The sequence below is a fragment of the Melitaea cinxia genome, chromosome 16 (assembly GCF_905220565.1).
Source record: "Melitaea cinxia chromosome 16, ilMelCinx1.1, whole genome shotgun sequence".
Lineage (NCBI taxonomy): Eukaryota > Metazoa > Arthropoda > Insecta > Lepidoptera > Nymphalidae > Melitaea > Melitaea cinxia.
Window position 1 is genome coordinate 10052731 of NC_059409.1, and position 19011 is coordinate 10071741.

The 19011-nt window shown below is 32.2% G+C and overlaps 1 long non-coding RNA gene across 1 annotated transcript; it reads left to right on the forward strand.

The window, feature by feature from the left end:
* Positions 1-15868: 15868 nt before the first annotated feature.
* LOC123661068 lies at positions 15869-16032 on the forward strand. The gene is made up of 2 exons (XR_006744281.1): positions 15869-15906; positions 15994-16032. It is a non-coding gene; the product is annotated as an uncharacterized LOC123661068 (long non-coding RNA).
* Positions 16033-19011: the final 2979 nt, after the last annotated feature.

A 19011-nucleotide genomic window follows, 5' to 3' on the forward strand; every position in this document is an offset into this window, starting at 1 on the left:
TTATGCATTACTTATTTTATTCTAAACCACTTCTTCGTCGTCTTTTTTAATAGATTTGAGTGTCGTGCTTTATATAATATAAAGTTCAATAACCTCGCAAACATAAGATTATAACATTTCAAGTACTTATTTTTTAATTAATCATTATGTTACGTCTTAGGCGTGAGACTGCATGGCGTAGTAAACTTGTGTCTAGGACCTGTTTTGAAAGTCAAAATTTTTAAACTATTTATGACATAATATGTAATCTGATAAATGTTTCAAGAACAAAATAATAATAATACATAAATCTATCACTAAAGCATGTGCTTAGTCATTAAGATTATGCACTTGTTCTTTAGACTTACTTGTAGGGAACTTTAGTAGTCCATTGCAGGGTACAAGCATTATTATATTAAAAAAGCTTGATACACTATACTACTACTGTAACTTTAAGAATTAACAGGTCATAGATCTGTATAGACGTGCATATGCACAAATATAAACAATTAAATTGTATTGACTTGTTGTATACACTTTTCGCTTAAAAAGTGTGATTAAACAAATGTTAAGAATAGTAATGTTGTATAATAATGAGTGATGTAATAATTAGATAATGACAGATTGGCTGAATTGGTCAACGGTGTTACGTAAGAATATTTTATGTATAAATGCAAGAAAGTTTAGATTAGGTTCGTAACTCTCCGAGTGGGGTAATTACGAACACTTAAGGGAAAACTAAAATTGAACAAAACCAGATTGAGTTACGAATGTCATTTATTAATTAACGTTTATTTTAACTAATCAACCTTAAGTTCTAATAAGCAACATAGATACATTTCCAATATAAAATAAAATATTATTACGAAAACAAAACTATGGGGTTCGGGATTACCCCACAGTACGGGGGGTAATTACGGACGTAATCTTATCATCACATATAAAACCTTTTGATATACTTTCACCACTCTTACACTTTTCATGGACCCATAAATTACATTTGTAGCATTTTATCCAATCTTCATGTGGAGGATCTTCATATTTTTCATCACAAACTAAGCAAAAATACTCATTTTCTTTCACATCTACTTCTATGGCTTTTTTTTGCGTGTTGCGTCCTTTTAGATAGATAGATACTCTTTATTGTACACAACAACAATCAACACAATAACATATTACAAATTAAAAAAAAACAGTGTACAAAGGCGGTCTTATCGCTAGAGTAGCGATCTCTTCCAGACAACCTTTGGGCAAAGTGAACAGAACAGAGAAGTGACAATTAGTGTCACCTAGAAAAATATCAACTATCGAGTACAAATACACATACATATACAGCACAATACATACATACATATATATATATATATATATATATATATATAAACATACGCATAAAAATACTATACCTATATATAAACAAAATACATATAATATGGATAAAAGCATAGAATACAAAATACAAGTGAAGCAATACTCCTATATTATGTTATGCAGAGATAAAAAACAATTATGACGTACTAAGTGACAAATAGTGCGCCTTGAGGTATTTTTTAAAGCAAGACAGGGATTGGGCTAGTTTTATAGGAAGAGGGTTCCAAAGTTAAACAGCTTTAACTGAAAAAGAATTGGAGTAAAAAGAAGTAGTGCGAGCTGGAGTTTCGAGCATCAAAGTAGATTCAGATCTAAGGGTGCGTTCGTGCGTATTACAAAGATACTTGAAACGCTCCTTAAGGTACAGAGGTGTATCAGAATGAAAAAGTTTACAATATAGTAGCGAGAGTATGTGAGTATTCCTGCGAAAGCGAATCGGAAGTCACTTCTTGAGACAATTGCGAAATTCTGAAACGTGGTCATATTTGCGAAGACCAAATATGAACCGTATGCAAAGATTTTGAAGGCGCTCAAGCTTATTTAATTGCTCTTCTTTAAGATCAAGATAGAAAGTGTCAGAATTGGTAGAAGGAGTGACTGTGCTAACGTAATTTTGGTAGGTCCTTTTATTAAGCCTTTATCTTAATATTAGAATCTGCAAATGCTTGACAAACGCTTCACATCTTTCTTGGAACCTTTAGTGGAACTAGCAGCCTTTTTGCTTCTTATTTATTTTTCTTTCTTTCTTCTTTTTCTTCTAAAATATTTTTCATAGGACTACTGGTTACTCACTATATAGCTGAATGTTTTCTCTAGAAAGGTTTTTTATTTTTTTAGTTATGACACTTAGGTAATTTTGTGGCACCTGAAACATATTTACATAGTAGGTAGGTATAAATAAGTTCGTAAAAGTACAGGACTGAAAGCAAAGAAATATACAAACAAACTTCTACATATGTACTTATTTTTTCTAAATTCATCATTATTATCATCCGCGCAACGCAGTCGACTGCTGCACATAAATTATAAAATAAAAGACAATAATTTAATTGTTTAGGAATAATTACGAACGTTTGGGATCAGCCCAATGAAATTGTCCGTCATTACCCAACAGACACAGTAACACAAAACTATTTCTTGTTTTAGGTTAGAATCGCGTAATACACATCGCACGTCCCTAAAAACATTCTTGAATTGGACGTTATTTCATAAAAAAGATACCGAATTTTTACGTCACACCTAAAATATTTTACATCTATTCAATTTTAATCGAAAATTCGAAGTCGTCGAGATTCGAGTCGAAAAAACAAAAAGGTAACATTCCACACCGAGTACGTTGTTGCTTCGCCACTCTTTGTTCGGCACTACGTTCGAGATAGACTCACGATTTCATCACTCGGAATATCTTCTACACTTTTCTAACACAGCCAAACGAACGTTTCCGCGATTACCCCACGGTCGTGATTACCCCACTCTCCCCTATTGATAGTTAGTGATGATTGATAAGCTTTCTTTCTGAAGATCTAACAATATTATTTAACTTAAATCTTTCTCAAATTCCAGTACCTACTAGGAGTTTTTGGAGTTCTCAGTTTATATTATAGGTAATATAGCATATAAGCTCTAAACAGCATTCATGCGAATAAACATTGCAAATAAATTTAATTCAATATAAAACGAATTCTCATTACGATAATTTCATCTATTAAATTTCCCTTTAATTTGACGAGCCAGTAAAAGATTATTATAAAAGGATAAATATAGGCATTTCGTGTTGCCAATGAGCGTCAGAGAAAGTGGTATGGTCTCTCGACCAACTAAAAAGTAGACGAATTTTGTTTAAAATAAAAGTACAACTGCAAATAGCGGACATTCACCTAAGTTCTGATCCAACATCATCACAAGAAAAATATATTTTATCCTATCTAAACATAAACAACAATGATAGAAATCTTTGATCATCGGGCGTGATACGTTAAAGGCTCCACATTTTTCTTAAACCAATGACCTACTTCTAAAATTCTACAACAAAACTTGAATATTTTTACATCTTTGGTAACTTGTGTGCAATATTACTTTTCAACCGATTCCCATAAAAAGGAGGAGGCTCTCAATTCGCTTATAATTTTTTTTTTATGTATGCTTCCTCTGAACTTTTGACTGGGTGGACCGATTTCGACGATTTTTTTAAATCGAAAGATGGTGCGTGTCCTGTGGTCCCATTTCAATTTAATTGAGATCTGACAAATTATATAAATTATAAAATAAAAATAATAATAATTTTTTGATACTTGTATTTGTAATTTACGAAAACAATATAGGGAACGCAAACAAACTAAGAACAGTATTTACCGATGATATATTTATTACCAATTAAAGTTAAGCAGTTGCTTATAATATAGTTATATTATATATATTTTTTTTATTTATTAAAGGATAACCAACAAAAGATACATTAATAATAGTTTGTTACACATGAGCTTACATAGGATGTCAATGCTCTTTTAATTTTAGGTTATCACAACATGCATTATCACGTCAAGTAATACAAAAAATTAGTTAAAGAGTAAATTTGTCGATAAGCAATCATTAATAAAAATTCAAAATTACAATATCGTTAATATGTATCAAATTTGATGTGCTAATCTAGTAACAATTTAGAAATACCTGATAAAATACAATGTCAAAAGCATACAAATTTAGGATGATCCAATAAAGGAGAAAAAAGTAAAAAACAAAAATTAAATATGAATGTATTAGTCAAAAATGTTTACAGATAAATATTGAATATAAAGTATGTCATTAGCGAAAATATAAGAAAACAATTGCCATGTTATTTCCTAGTATTTTCTATTCACATGAAATAGGAATTCAAAATGACAAGGTATTGTTTTGTGCCTTTGAATGATCTGTCCTGGTTCACATTTGGATCAAACATTATTTTCTATGTAATATTACATAGAAAATAGTCTATAGGACTTTGTAGACTGGCTAAAATTATCTCTTTAATTTTATACACATGACACGCGATGTATTATTTTGTTTTTTTTTTTTTTTTTATTCAAATAACCAAATACTATTCTTTTTTATTTTATAATAAAGATTTATTTTTATGTAACCCTATAACTGGTAAAATATTTTTAAGATATATGGTAGATTGAAAGAGACGTAAAAGGTAGATTGAAAGATTATTAAAAAAAAAAGAAATTCTATTGTTGTTATGATTATTTATTGTGATTGTAGCCATACCTAAGTAATAATTATTAAATATTATTTTTTACTTTAATTAGACAACTTTTAATGAAACAAAATTATTTTCGATATTTCCGTAACAAACTTATTCTATTTATTTATTAAAAATAACTCCACAAAATAAGTAGTCCTGTTTCATCTATCGCCGTTTTCGCTATTTGTCAAATGACGATGCCCGCGACTTCGTCCGCGTGGAATTAAAAAAATTATTGTTCATAGAGTTACAAAGTAAATAAACTTCTAAAATAAAAGTAGCCTAAGTTACTCCTTATTACATTAGCTACCAATGAAAGTCCCGTCAAAATCGGTCCAGCCGTTTCAGAGATAAGCTGGAACAAACAGACAGACAGGCATAAATCGTAAGAAATGTTATTTTGGTATATGTACCGTGTATACATCCATATGCATTGAGTAAAAAGCGGTTATTTTAATATTACAAACAGACACTCCAATTTTATTTATTTGTATAGATATATAAATATTCTGTTTATTTCTGCTACATTTTCTTATGTAATTATGAATCTAAAAGTTATAGTTTCTTGACGTGAAACAGTCATAAGTCTATTTGTAACTTATGTGCAGAATAAACTTTATCGACAATCGGTTAAACAGGTGCTAAGATAAATTTAATCAATAGAACCCTTATTTACATCACACCCAAACAATTCAGTCAGTCAGTCAGTTCAGCCTGTCCCAGTTCTGCTGGACATAGAGCTCATCTAGCCTCAACCGACATCTTGCGTAAACCGTCGCGTCGATCCAGCGGGCGGGAGGACGTCCCACACTGCGTTTGCCGAAACGCGATTTCCTATGTCGGTAACTGTCGTTCTCTCGCAGATAGTCTCATTTCTAATCCTATCTTTGAGAGAAACCCTGAGCATAGGCCGTTCTGTATCACGTTGAGCGACTTTAAACTTTTCCACGTCTCGGCATTGTATGTTTAACTACATAGGTAGGACGCATTGCTCAAAGACTTTTGTCTATAAGCATTGCGGAATCTCCGAAGTAAATGCTGTGTGAAATAATATGTGAGGCAGTATAGAATATAGCCACTCACTGTCTTCCTAAGGGCATCGTAAGAGGCAACTAAGATATATCAAAGTTTCACTATCACCACTACTACTATTGAAATCGACCGATAGCGGGATAGCCATCTAACTGCTGACTTTCAAAAACACAGACCGAAGACAGACAACATAGTCTTCGGTGCGATAAAGCCAGTCTTGCGGTCACCAACCCACCTGCCTGCTCAACGTAGTAGCTATAGACAAAACCCTAAGAGTAAGCGGCAGGCGGCAGGGACTCAGTCCCGGCAGCCCCACTATTCCTGGCTACGGTAGCAATCACGGTAGCGGTGGGGCGGAGGGTGCAAGGAATCATCGGGGTATGGGAGCACCCAACACTACACCTGGCGATGTACGCCTCGACGCACCCTACGGCTGGACTATCACATCACCAAAGTTGATGTAGAGCTAATAATAGAATAATAATAATAATGTAATATAATTCACATCAAGTGGAGCATCTGAAGTCCAAAAGCGGGTGAGGACACGATGATCCTAGGCTCCGGGCACTTGCTCTACTTTCCTGAAGGTGAGAGGCTTTCCCAAGGTGGTGTCGGTTTTCTGGTCCACAAAACTCTTATTCGAAACATTGTGGAAGTCAGCAGTATGTCGATGAGTAGTACTTAAATTCACGATAGGTACTCCCAGAAAAAGATGGAGGTAAATGTGTCGACCTAGTCACAATATGACGATGAAGTCGAGCGAACCCACCCACCTGTCCCTCTGCTGGTTTTGGTCCGTGGGGTGTCTACCACTCGCAAGCAATTGGCGTTCCCCTATCCGCCACCTGGGTATGCACCCAGTAGGAAATCCAACAACTCCCTTGGGAGGATTATATCTAACTTGGCCATACCAGTCAACGAGGGCGAAACAACTTCGAGAAGGAAGCCGATAGGAAGACTCAGTTGGGCTGGGCGGCGTTTGGTAGACTTCGTCGAGTCTTCGCAGCCAATGACTATGGTTATTAAATTACTTATAAATATCTTAAAAGGTTCTCACGCTCAGTGATAGTAAAAAAGATACTACATATATTGTGTGTTATATAATTATCCGCTTATCTGGGGATATGCGTGATGATTGAAACATTTTAAAAGAGGAGTAGTTACAAGTTAGCCTGACAATGAGACATTTTCAAACTAATACAGAAGTATATATGTTTGTATTCGTCTTAAATACGATAAGCGTACGTTATTCTTTCACGTATGCATCTTATTTTATTTATTTTTAAAATTCTAAACTACACTCAATAGATATTAAATTTATTTGTACTTTGATCTTTCATTCCAAAATAGAAAGTTAAGTCAACGTGATTAAAAATTAAACTTTGTAACAAATAGTTATTTAAATTATAAACTTTCTTTAAAATGGTATTGCTTACTTTTATTATTAATTCTTGACAACATATCCTGAAAGTTTTGTTTTTCATTTTCATGTGCTTTAACAGTAGACTCTAGACTAGACAATGTCCAAGCCTAGTCTATGTGACATAAATTTTGTACAATAAGTTAAAATAATTATACATTTAATTCATGCGCGAAATACCTTGTATTATACGTATTGGCTGTGCCCGCGATTTTGTCCGCATGGAATTTAACAAAAACTTATTTTTCAGTTCGCAGAGTTATAAAATAAATAAATTTAAATTCCCGTCAAAATCCATCCAGCCATTTCAGAGATTAGCCGTAACAAACAGACAGACAGACATACAGATAAAAATTTTAAAAAACGTTATTTTGGTATTTGTACCGTGTATACATCCATATGCATTTAGTAAAAAGCTGTTAACTCAATATTACAAACAGACACTACAATTTTATTTATTTGTATATTCTGTTTATTTTTGCTACATTTTCTTATATTTTCGTTCCAATCCATTCGTCCCTTCGTTTTGCTATACTGTTTTTGATACCTACTAGTTCTATTGATTAGGTACCATCCTGTTTTTGTCAATATCAAACATTTTTTCTATCCCTAAAACAAAATCTGTTTACATTATGATAACGCGAAGCGACTATGGTAATCGGAATGCGGCGTGTCCTTCTAGGTCACTGCCTCGATAATAGATTGTCATTGACCAATAAGAATGAAAGCCAACATTTCGCTGCCCTACTGCCCTACTCGAGCTGCGTTTACGCCTGATAATACTTTATTTACATCCACTTTTTTGACAAAAACATTATTTTATTTCAAATTTCGAGATTTTTTTTTAATATAGGTACATTAGTATATGAATATGATTTCGAACTTCTAGGTTGACTTTGAATATTGTAGAGTCAATTAAATCAATATAAAACTAAGAATACGAGTAACCTATTCATCTCTATATGTACCTACTAGATAAATTAAAATTCACTTCATTTATTTGTAATTTCATTAACCGTTTAATTTAAATTACGAGATCTAAATTTTATTCGCTTACATTTAAATACTAACGTAGAGTTTTTTCTTTACATATAAAGGTAAATGAACTTTGTTTCAGTATGCAATTCACCACGCCCTTTGCGGCTGCGTAGAAATTGCTAAGGTACCTATAATGAGAACTCGACACGATTCCTACAAGTTCCGCCTATTATAAATAAGCTGTATTTATACCTTTTCCTATACTGTATAGAGGTATACCTAGTTAAATAAATAGAAATATTAATTAAGTTGTCTACTTTTATACAGTCGAGACAAATTTAAACACCAATAAGAAATTGTCCTATAGACGATATTAATCATTTATCTAAAACCTTTTTTTTTTCAATTTCTAAAGATAAAAAATTATATAAGTAGGTATAACTAAAGTCATTCAAAGCCTACTAAAATGACATAGAGTAAACTTTAAACAAAACCTATACATTCACACTTTAGAGGCTATTTAATACACTTGATGTGCACAAAACTATAAACTAGTTAATTTGCTTTTTAAATAAACAGTGTTGTTATCTATTACCTACTTCTCTACATCAACGATAGACAATTTGATAAAGAGAAAAGTAAGTCAAGTATACATTCCAAGTTTACAGTTACCCTCCGTCCTCTAAACACATGCAAATTGATAAATACACTCACAGGTGTATATGCAGGTGAAGTTACACATTGTTGTGAATTAGGGATAATTTAGAAATTTAGTTTTTTTTTATTATTATTTTGAACACTACTTCCATATGGCGCGCTATCGGTTGTTATCCGTTTCTAATAATAGGTATACCATATTAATTTAGCGACTTTAACAATATTGGAGAAGTCGAAAATATTTAATTGTTAAAGTTATTAAACAAAAATAAACACTTAGATTTTGTTACTTAGAATGGAATCAAAATAAGTAGGTATAAATAAAGCATAGTGTAGTGGCAATTAAGTCTTGTTCTTGTTGTTAAGTATATAAAAATAAAGTTTGTGTGTACGCCACAATAGTAAATAATAAAAATGAAACCTTTACTATGTAATAAATTAAATGAGACTTATATCGAAAACTCTTTATTTTTATTTCATATTGTATAAAACTATAAAAGAACAGTAATATGTGTGTTCATAGTATGTAGTTACTTGAAATAGGTTCCTATATTGGTAGGTACTAAACCCTTAGTTGCGTCATTAATGTTTATAATTTAAAAACTAAAACGCATACTTTTTTTTTCCTTATAAACAGAAAACCTTTCATCGTTAATTGAAACAACGTGTTCGTATTTCCCCGAATAAGAAAGTTGAGTTGACTCACGCTTGTTGCGTATTATAGTGATTGCGTATCTTGGATTTATACACAAATAAATATATCGATAAAAAATTGTAAGTATATGAAATTTTCAGCTTTTATAGAGCAGAAGAATTGTGGAATCGTTTTGAAAATCAAAATAAAATAACAAATTTAGACGACAACGATTCAAATTGTTATTGTATTTAAAATAGTTAGTAAGGTTTAGAAAATACGAATGAAAAATTATATCTGATAAATGTCCACCAGATATAAAGTTTCATTCATAATTGCCAAACCTTACTCTTTTTAATACAATAAAAATTTGAGTCATTGCTATCTAAATTTATTGTTTTATTTTGATTTATAAAACTAAGTTTTTGCTGAAAAACTCTTTATTTTCAAATATATACTAATTTATTTACATATTATGCAAATAAGTAACCCAATCCTAACATACTCACCCCCAAATGCCAAGTCCAAAAATATCTTTTGACACCTACCAAACTCGTAGCGATTTGTAAGTCGTTCCGAAGATTTTCCAAACTAACACTTTTATTTTTCTGTGGCAAAGAATTTGTTTATATACCTAAATATAGGTAGAGTAAAATTTCTAAATTTTTTACTGTTCCGCGTCATTAAATTTGTGTTAATGTGTATCATCAAAAATTTGTATTAAAAATAGTGTTGCCCAAATTCAGTCTTGGTCTTGCAGTCTTGGTCTTGTTCTTGCGTTTTTGCAAGACCAAGACCAAGAACAAGACCGCGTATTTTTAGCAAGACCAAGACCAAGACTGACCGTGCAAGACTTGAGCAAGAACAAGACATAGCCTGCAAGACTCTTGCGTCTTGCAGCTAGGACTTAGCGCTATTTCACTGAGTAGTTAGGTGTAACAGTTCGGTGTATAGGTAGGTACGCTTAGGAATTCTATGAGAGGCAAAAAACTGTATCAAAGAATATGAAAAACTGGACCTATGCGCATTACGACTAATACCATAAACATAGCGAATAAAAAAATATCTATTAAAATCAAACTGAGTGCATGCATAGTTATGTTTTAACCATCGGCACTTTGATAATGCGGCATCAAAGGTTTTGTACTTACTTCTCAAAGAAATTTGCCGCTTTTCGGAAGTACATGGTTATGATACACGCGCCGGCGGCTTCTTTTGAAATCTAAAACAATCGTTGCCGCCACGCCGAAATCATAACATTTGACACTATTTGATTGCCGCCATAGGGCGTAGGTATACTCATGCAAAATAATTTCGAATTTTAAGAGTACCTACAGGTGTTCCAAAGAATAAATAAGTTTCAGAGTGCTTAGAATGAAAATGAATACATTATACTGATCACGCAAGTAGTATTATGATTAGGATAAAATGGTAAGGATAGGTAGTAGATGTCATATTAATTCATTCTAGTAAGTATATATTATAATATTGATTACTTATATGGTTTTAAACTAATTACTTAGGTACTATTATTGTACATTTAGTCATTATATTTCTTAAGTTTTTACAAGAAAAAATAGCAAAAAGTGTTCAAATATCACCCGTTTAATAAATATTGTAGCCCGTGATTTTCTCTCAATACCTGCAACTTCAGTACCTGCTGAGAGGTTATTTTCTAAAGCATCATTAGTAATTAGAAAACATAGAAATAGGTTAAGTGATGAGTCAGCCAGATGGTTACTTTGTATTAATTCTTGGTCAAAAAAATTGATATAAAGTATCATAACCTAATGATAAAGCTGTTGATTTGTGTTGTATTTTATTTTTTATTCAAATAAATGATAAATCGTAAAACTCTTTTATTAAATTTCTTATAAGTTGAGGGTTCAATCTCTTTCTAGACAGATAAGTATTGTTCTTTAAAATACAGTCAAGTTATTGTAATTAATTTGTTTTTTTACATGTTTTAGCAAATGTAAGCTTATAAATCATAAATGTTTATTAAGAAACAGTTACTTCCATGGAAAACGACATATAGGTCAGTTGATTTTTCGAATTTCTTATCAAATCTTCAGTTATTTATTAATCTGCTTGATCTTTACTATGGCTATGTTAATTCAAGCTCACAATGTTCCAATTCTAATACGTTTTTCTAAGATTTAAAGTAAACTTTAATAAATAGTAATAGACTAATAGGTAATTGCAAGACTTGCAAGACTCTTGCTGCAAGACCAAGACCAAGACCAAGACTGGGAGCGCAAGACCAAGACCAAGACCAAGACCAGGTGTATTGGCGCAAGACCAAGACCAAGACTGGCTAAGTCTCGTCTTGTTCTTGCATTTGGGCAACACTAATTAAAAAGTATAACTAAAGGCTTAATAAGATTAAGTAGATAAATGTTGTCCGGGATGACTTTAAGATAAAAATTCTAAATCATAAAATTGGACATTGATTAAGTTTAAAAGATTAACTGTTCGGTTTCTTTAGTAAATATTATAGCCGAGCGTAAAGTGTTTTATTGGAATTAGAACCATGAGACCATGACGTAGGTAAGTAATATTATGTCTTGTGTGCCGTTAAGAGAAAATACATATATTATAATTATAATAAAAAAATTAATGTGATTTGCTGACTGAATTTCAATATAAGTATAGAACTTTACAGTGAACGCTGAAACTAAAAGACTCATATTGTTATTAGAATGTTTATATTAATTGTTGTTGTTTGTCATGTACACCTGATAGCTATCGTTACTCATAGAAGACAATATATCGCCAACAGTAGGGCAGCGTGGAGGATTAAGCTCTCGCTCATGACTATTAAAAACGTCGGATGTGAAAAACAGCAACTTTACAGGAGAGCGATTCAAGTTTTCAAATTTTCTCAAATCAAATCAAAAATTCAAATGAGATAAGATAAATTACACAATATTTTATATCTCGGTAAAATAAATCTCTTGTAGGCTATTTTTCAGAAGTTTCACTTCTGCCTGTATGAAGTGCACACACACACTTTTTCTTTATGTTAGATGGCCCATTTACCAAGCACGGCTATAGGCTATTTTTTATTCAAACCTACGCGTGTGACCACAGCTAGTTTATTATAAAGTTACTTTTAACTATGACATAAATTAAGCATCAGAAAATTGAGAATTTCCTTTTGTTTTACTTTATTTTATTACATTTAAATACATTTGATTTTCATTAGAAACAAGTCAAGTAATTTCCAGTGGTTATCTTAATTATTTTTGAAAATAAAATAATAAATAAGTATCTTGTAACCCTTTTGTTTATTAATCTGAGCTTGTAACATTCACACACGGTCTTCTGTTCCTAAGATAAGCTATATAGGTAACAACTGACTGATATACCTAAATATATTTATATTTTTGATAAATATACATAGAGACAATACATATATAAAATATATAAATACACTACAAACAAATATTACACCCAGACTCAGACGGGAATCAAACCCACAACCCGCGGAGTGGAAAGCAGCACTACTACAAACTGCTCCAAGGGTCAAAATACACATTTTATGTGATAAGCCAAAACGATGAGTTAAAGAAAGTTTAATAAAGAAAAAACAAAATTGATATACAATAATATATAAAAATTATTATTTTTACCGTATGTATTTACATACAGGTACCACATATGTTTGTGCGTTACATACTATGACAAAATATAGTTTATTTATTTAGTAAGTATCATTGATATTTCGCGTAGTTTGATATTCATTCTTGCTCGTTGTCTTTAAATCTGCTGACTGCGGCTGCGGACTACTTTACCTCTCAGTAAATCCGCGACTAACGATGAAACATATCAGAAATGGCAGTATTACTTACATAAAATATGTTTCACAACACAAAATGTATCAATCTGTTACGTTATACTCTCTTTGTAAATCTTTATACGTTATTCGTTCAACTTCAAGGACGCGAGTGAAAGGGGCAAATATTTTCCTCAACATTGAATCAACCTCGATTGGAAAGTGTAGATCTAATCTTTAAAGATCATTCAGGTTTTTACCAGAAATAATCACAAAAAAAATTGACATAAAACAGTAGTTTACGTATGTGGATGACTAGATGATCCTCGCGGACTCCTACCCGTTTTATTACTAATCTGATACTACTTAATAGTCATTGTGTGATATTTCATAGCCTTAAGTATCATCAGCTGTTGCTGAAAATACAAAAGACTTCTCCCCGACCTACTTTACAAATTTTTTATGACATTTATTTATTGTATATGAGTTCAATAACTAAATAAAACACTCGTATCATCATCATCATCATCATCATCATCATCATCATCATCATTCAATATCAAATAAAACACTAAATTTTGTTAATTGTAAACGATTTATTTAAAAAAAAGAAACTTTATTACAAGCAATTATGCACAGCTAAACACAAATGTAGCAATGCAAATACTATTATCAATCGAAAATACAATTAGAAATAGCCATACAACACTTACTGTAAACATCCGCAATTTTTCTTTGTACGTCGATAAATGAAAAACTTTACTCGTAAATAGCAACCGTGTACCTGTGAAAATTAAGTGATATAATCATGCGTTAAAAGGGATTTATGTTGTTAATTTGTTTACTATTAGTTAGAAGTTTAATGCATTTTTATCTTAAGGAAATTAAAATTTAATAGTTCAACTTTTAAATGCAGTCTTGTTTCTGATATAAATATAGTTCTAAACATCACCCTTGCCGCTTCGACCACAGTGAGATTCGCTGCTCTTCAAGGGAGTTAAGTTTATTTGATCTTGTTTTTCTTATAAGTCGTAGTATTTTATAGATTTGCTCAATAAACATGTAGTGTAAAATATTTCTGAAGTGAAACTTCTTTAGGCGTATGCGGGGAAAATGTTTACGGATAAAACGGCAACGTTTTTGTCGATGGCGCTGGAACGGAAATCTAAAGCTTTAGATTTGTATAAATATAAACAAGACTTAAAAATTAGTTTGCCAAAGAAGTTTCGCTTCTGACATGTGTACTTTTTACGCACGCACTTTTTTGTAAATCAATTAACCTTAAAAACAAAACTCTCTTTATCTATCTTATATTTGCATTTAAATAAAACACATCACGTAAACCTGAAACCTTGGAGGGTTGACCAGTACAAAAAATTATGTTGAGACTTGTTTATACATTTGAAATGGCGTCTGTCAGGGTTTTTGATTGCGACGCCAAATCGAAATACTGCAGAAATTAATTTTTACTTTCATTTAATTATTAGCATAGGAACCCTATTGTCGGTAGTGAGACATTTATATATATACACTAATATTAAAAAGCTGAAGAGTTTGTTTTTTTGTTTGAACGCGCTAATCTCAGAAACTGCTGGTCCGATTTGACAAATTATTTTAATGTTAGATAGCCCATTTATCGAGGAAGGTTATTGGCTATATATCACTACGCTAAGACCAAAAGAAGCGGAGCACCAATGAAGAATGTTTCAAAATCGGGGGTTCTTTTTTCCTTTTGAGAACTTCCGCTGCGTGCGCTGTGAAAACAGTTAAAGTTTCGCAAAAATCATGTATGACAAAATTGATCCTCTTTGAAAGTTCTAAAAAAAGTCCGCGACAGCATAATTATATCTATCTTTTAAGGTTGGCTCACTATAGCCTTTTTATACTAACCAAGTGTGTTCTAAAATAATGCATTATTTGCGACGATGTTTTTATAAACATGATATTGATCCTTATCTAAATAAATACGTTATTCATCACAAGTATTTAATTTAAAACAAAATAGCCTTTTGCATAATTCGATTTCAATGAGTATCTCAGGAGATATCGCAGTTTTTAAATAACATCGCAGCAAAATAATGATCAAGTATTGCGCGCGCCTCCGTTCCACGCGGACGAAGTCGCGCGCAGAAGCTAGTCTTATCTTATCTAATATATAAAATTCTCGTGTCGCGGTGTTTGTAGTTAAACTCCTCCGAAACGGCTTGACCGATTCTCATGAAATTTTGTGTGCATATTGGGTAGATCTGAGAATCGAACAACATCTATTTTTCATCCCCCTAAATGATAAGGATAGTCCACCCCTAAATTTAAAAAAAAACCGCGTTTGCAACCCTATGTGTTCAAGAAACATTTATATATGTATATATTGATCACTTATAAGTAGTACAAAAAAAAATATTTTATACAATATCTAACCTTTACGTTACTAGAATACTTTTTTATTTACCCCTGTCGACACGGAGTCACGGAGGAGCGTGCGTTACGCTATTCCGTGGCATATATTTACGTAGAACCATATTAAAAACTAAATTGCATGCAGTACCCAAACGTTTTAGTCCATAGGAGTGAGGTCTGGACTCCTTACTGGCCATGGTATAGGGTTAGGTCCCCGGCCGATCCAGCGATCGGGAAATTCCATATCTAACCATTCTCTCACTGATCGCCTAAAGCGAGCGGGACAGCCATCGTGCATAAATATCATCTCTCGTAACTGATCGGATTAAACAAATATCTTCTAAAAGATCTAATAAATTACCTCTTAAAAAAATTCATAGTTTTCCCCGTTCAAATTGTTAGGCAGAAAATATAGGCCAATGAGTTTGTTTGGGGTCACACGAAGAGTATAGCGTATGATGTGTTCCTCCGAACATCGAAATATTGAAAATTCGCATTATTAATGCTGCTGAACAAATCAGGCAAACTTTACGAACAAGTGTCGTAAAAAGCACGTTAAGGAAAAGAATGCGCCTTTGTATTCTTAATGAAGGGTCCCACATTGAAAATGAATGGAAATAACATAATGTAAGTCTTCTTCTTCGTCGTTTCCTCACTGTTGAGGATCGTGACCACATATGATCTTCCACTGAACATGGTCGTGTAAATAAAGATAGTTAAAAATTTATAATATTGATTTTTTATTTACTCTTCTTTGCTTGAAATTTATTGATTTTGAGACTAGTTTTGAGTTTGACTATGGTTGTTGTAGCTCGTTGGATAGCTTCGGTGTAGATATTTTTAAAATAATACGCAGATACACATTCATAAACTTTTTTTTTCAGTACGTCATAAGTTTGTAAAACAAAGATATTAATTATTTTCCTCTTTTTAACCTTGGTGAGTCAAGGGTTAAAAATTCAATAATTTATCGTTATGTTTGTTGTTATTTATTATTATTTAGAACTAGCGTACCCGCCCCGGCTTCGCACGGGTGCAATGCCGATACTAAATTTACTACAGAATGTCTTTATTTATAGTGTGAAGCTAGCTTATAACATGGTTATTAACATAATAATGACATTCAAATATGCGTCGTTAGATTACACGTTGTTACAGAATACGTTGAAGAAATAAAGGTTCACTGCTCGTTCCCCGTAGGTGATAGCATGATAATACGTAGCCTAAATGTTGACCCGACTTCTTAATAATATTCGTGCCAAATTTGAAGTAAATCCATGCAGTACTCTTTGAGTTTATCCCGGACATACATACAGACAAACAGACAAAAATTCTAAAAACTATATTTTTAGCTTCGGTATCGATAATAGATCACATCCCAAGTATTCTTTAAAAAATTTTCAATGTACATAGATCACACCCCAAGTATTCTTTAAAAAAAATATTCAATGTACAGTTTTGACTTTCCTACCATTTTATTATATGTATAGATATTGTTTATCATTCTCTGACAATTTTACGAAAATTCGTCAATTAATTGCTTTTTAATGCCCTTTAAAGTTATAGATTCGGGGATTTTTCACCAATAATAATAAAATTTAAAAAAATCTAAAATAATTGAACATGGATTTTTTTTTAATATTTTTCTGGGATTGCCCATACCCCTCCTGACAACCCCTTAAAGGGATCGTGACATATTACAAGTAACCCTGTATTATATAACATTAATAAATATACTCGAATAGTGCACACACCCCGTAAACGTTGTTTTGCCATATATTTTATTACCCTTCTCAATCCCACCCCCCCCTTATAACTTAGAAGAATGAAAAATAGATGTTGTTCGATTCTCAGACCTACCCGATATGCACACAAAATTTCATGAGTATCGGTCAAGCCGTTTCAGAGGAGTTTAACTACAAACACCGCGACACGAGAATTTTATATATCAGATATATATATATGTATATATATATATATATATATCAGATATATATATGTATATATATATATATATATATATATATATATGTATATATATGTATTACATTAATAAATATACTCAAATAGTGCACAGTATTAGTACCCGTAGATACATTGCCTACAGAATTTAACACTACATAAAAATGTATACCAATGTTACTCAATGTTTGTGTATAATTCTTTGCGCTCTCTCACAGAAACGAGCTTTTAAAACTAAGCTTTAGTTTTGGGTATCATGAAATGACAATGATAATGAACAAAGTTTAGAGTACTTTAATAAGTCTGGTCAATGTTTTATATTTTATTGGGAAAAAATTATAAAGCAAGATTAATTTATAAAATAATTCAGGAAGGTAGTTGACGAGACTAGCGTTGGTGACTAGTAAACAATCAATCACAAGCTTTATATTAGTTTATACACTACAGAAATTGGAAAAGTTTGCTTGTAATGGCGCTAATTAAATAAAAATGAAACATTTTAAAACATTATCTTTATCAGACTTCAAACATCAACTAGGAGTGGTATTGAAAACTTGATTAGGTACTCCATTTAAAAACTAGAATCTATAATATATAATCTGTAGTAATACTAAGTACTTACCTATAACATATTATTTTTAAATGTTACTTTCTAGCACAGGAAACGGGCTAGGCAAAAATGTTATAGATATGTTATTTAGGACATTTTTCACGATTGATATCTACTTATTAAAGAGTATAGATCAATAGTGACAATGTTTATGATACTGCCATAGATCATACTTATAACAAATACACCTATACTATTAGAGTATATCGTGATTTTTGATATTTTGGCTAGAGAAAAAGATCCTGTAGATATTATTCTATACATACCTCATATTATATGTGCATAATAATTTTAAAACTTGGAATACTTGCTTTCTTGCCTCTTGTTCTCTTGCGTCTGAAGACCGCTTTGGTGTAATCGGGTGTGTGCCGTGTCAGTGGAACCTAAGCAACGGCAGCCACAGGTTTGATTCCCGGGGATTGGGGGTGGATATTTGTGTTTACAAATATTTATTTCCAGTTTAGATGTCTGTCATTGTGGGTCTCCCCGCCGTGCCTCGGAGAGCACGTTAAGTTGTCGGTCCCGGTTGTTATATACCTACTTTATATCGATAGCGATCATTACTCATAATAGAGAATAAATTAGCCAACCCGCAGCCTCTTCTTCTATATAGAGAAAGAGGCATATATGCTGCCCAGCAGCAGAATGTCACAGGCTGAATCGTGATACTTGCCCTCTGGGAACTACTACCTGGAACAAACAATAAAAAACTGTTTAAGACGATTGCTTGTTTGAAGTTTAAAATATTTTAATTTGTAATGGAATTCATCACTAAGACAACGTCCAAGTAAAATAATAGTAAGGCAAACAATAGACGCTATCCTTCAATTCAATGTCCTTGACAAGGACCCCGCGTTCACTGAGTCCATTCAACGGGATGAACAGGTTGGACACACGGACGGACAGACTAGCACAGTTAGCTATTGCTTTCGTAACTGGGTCATCCTATATATATGTGAAGTTCAAG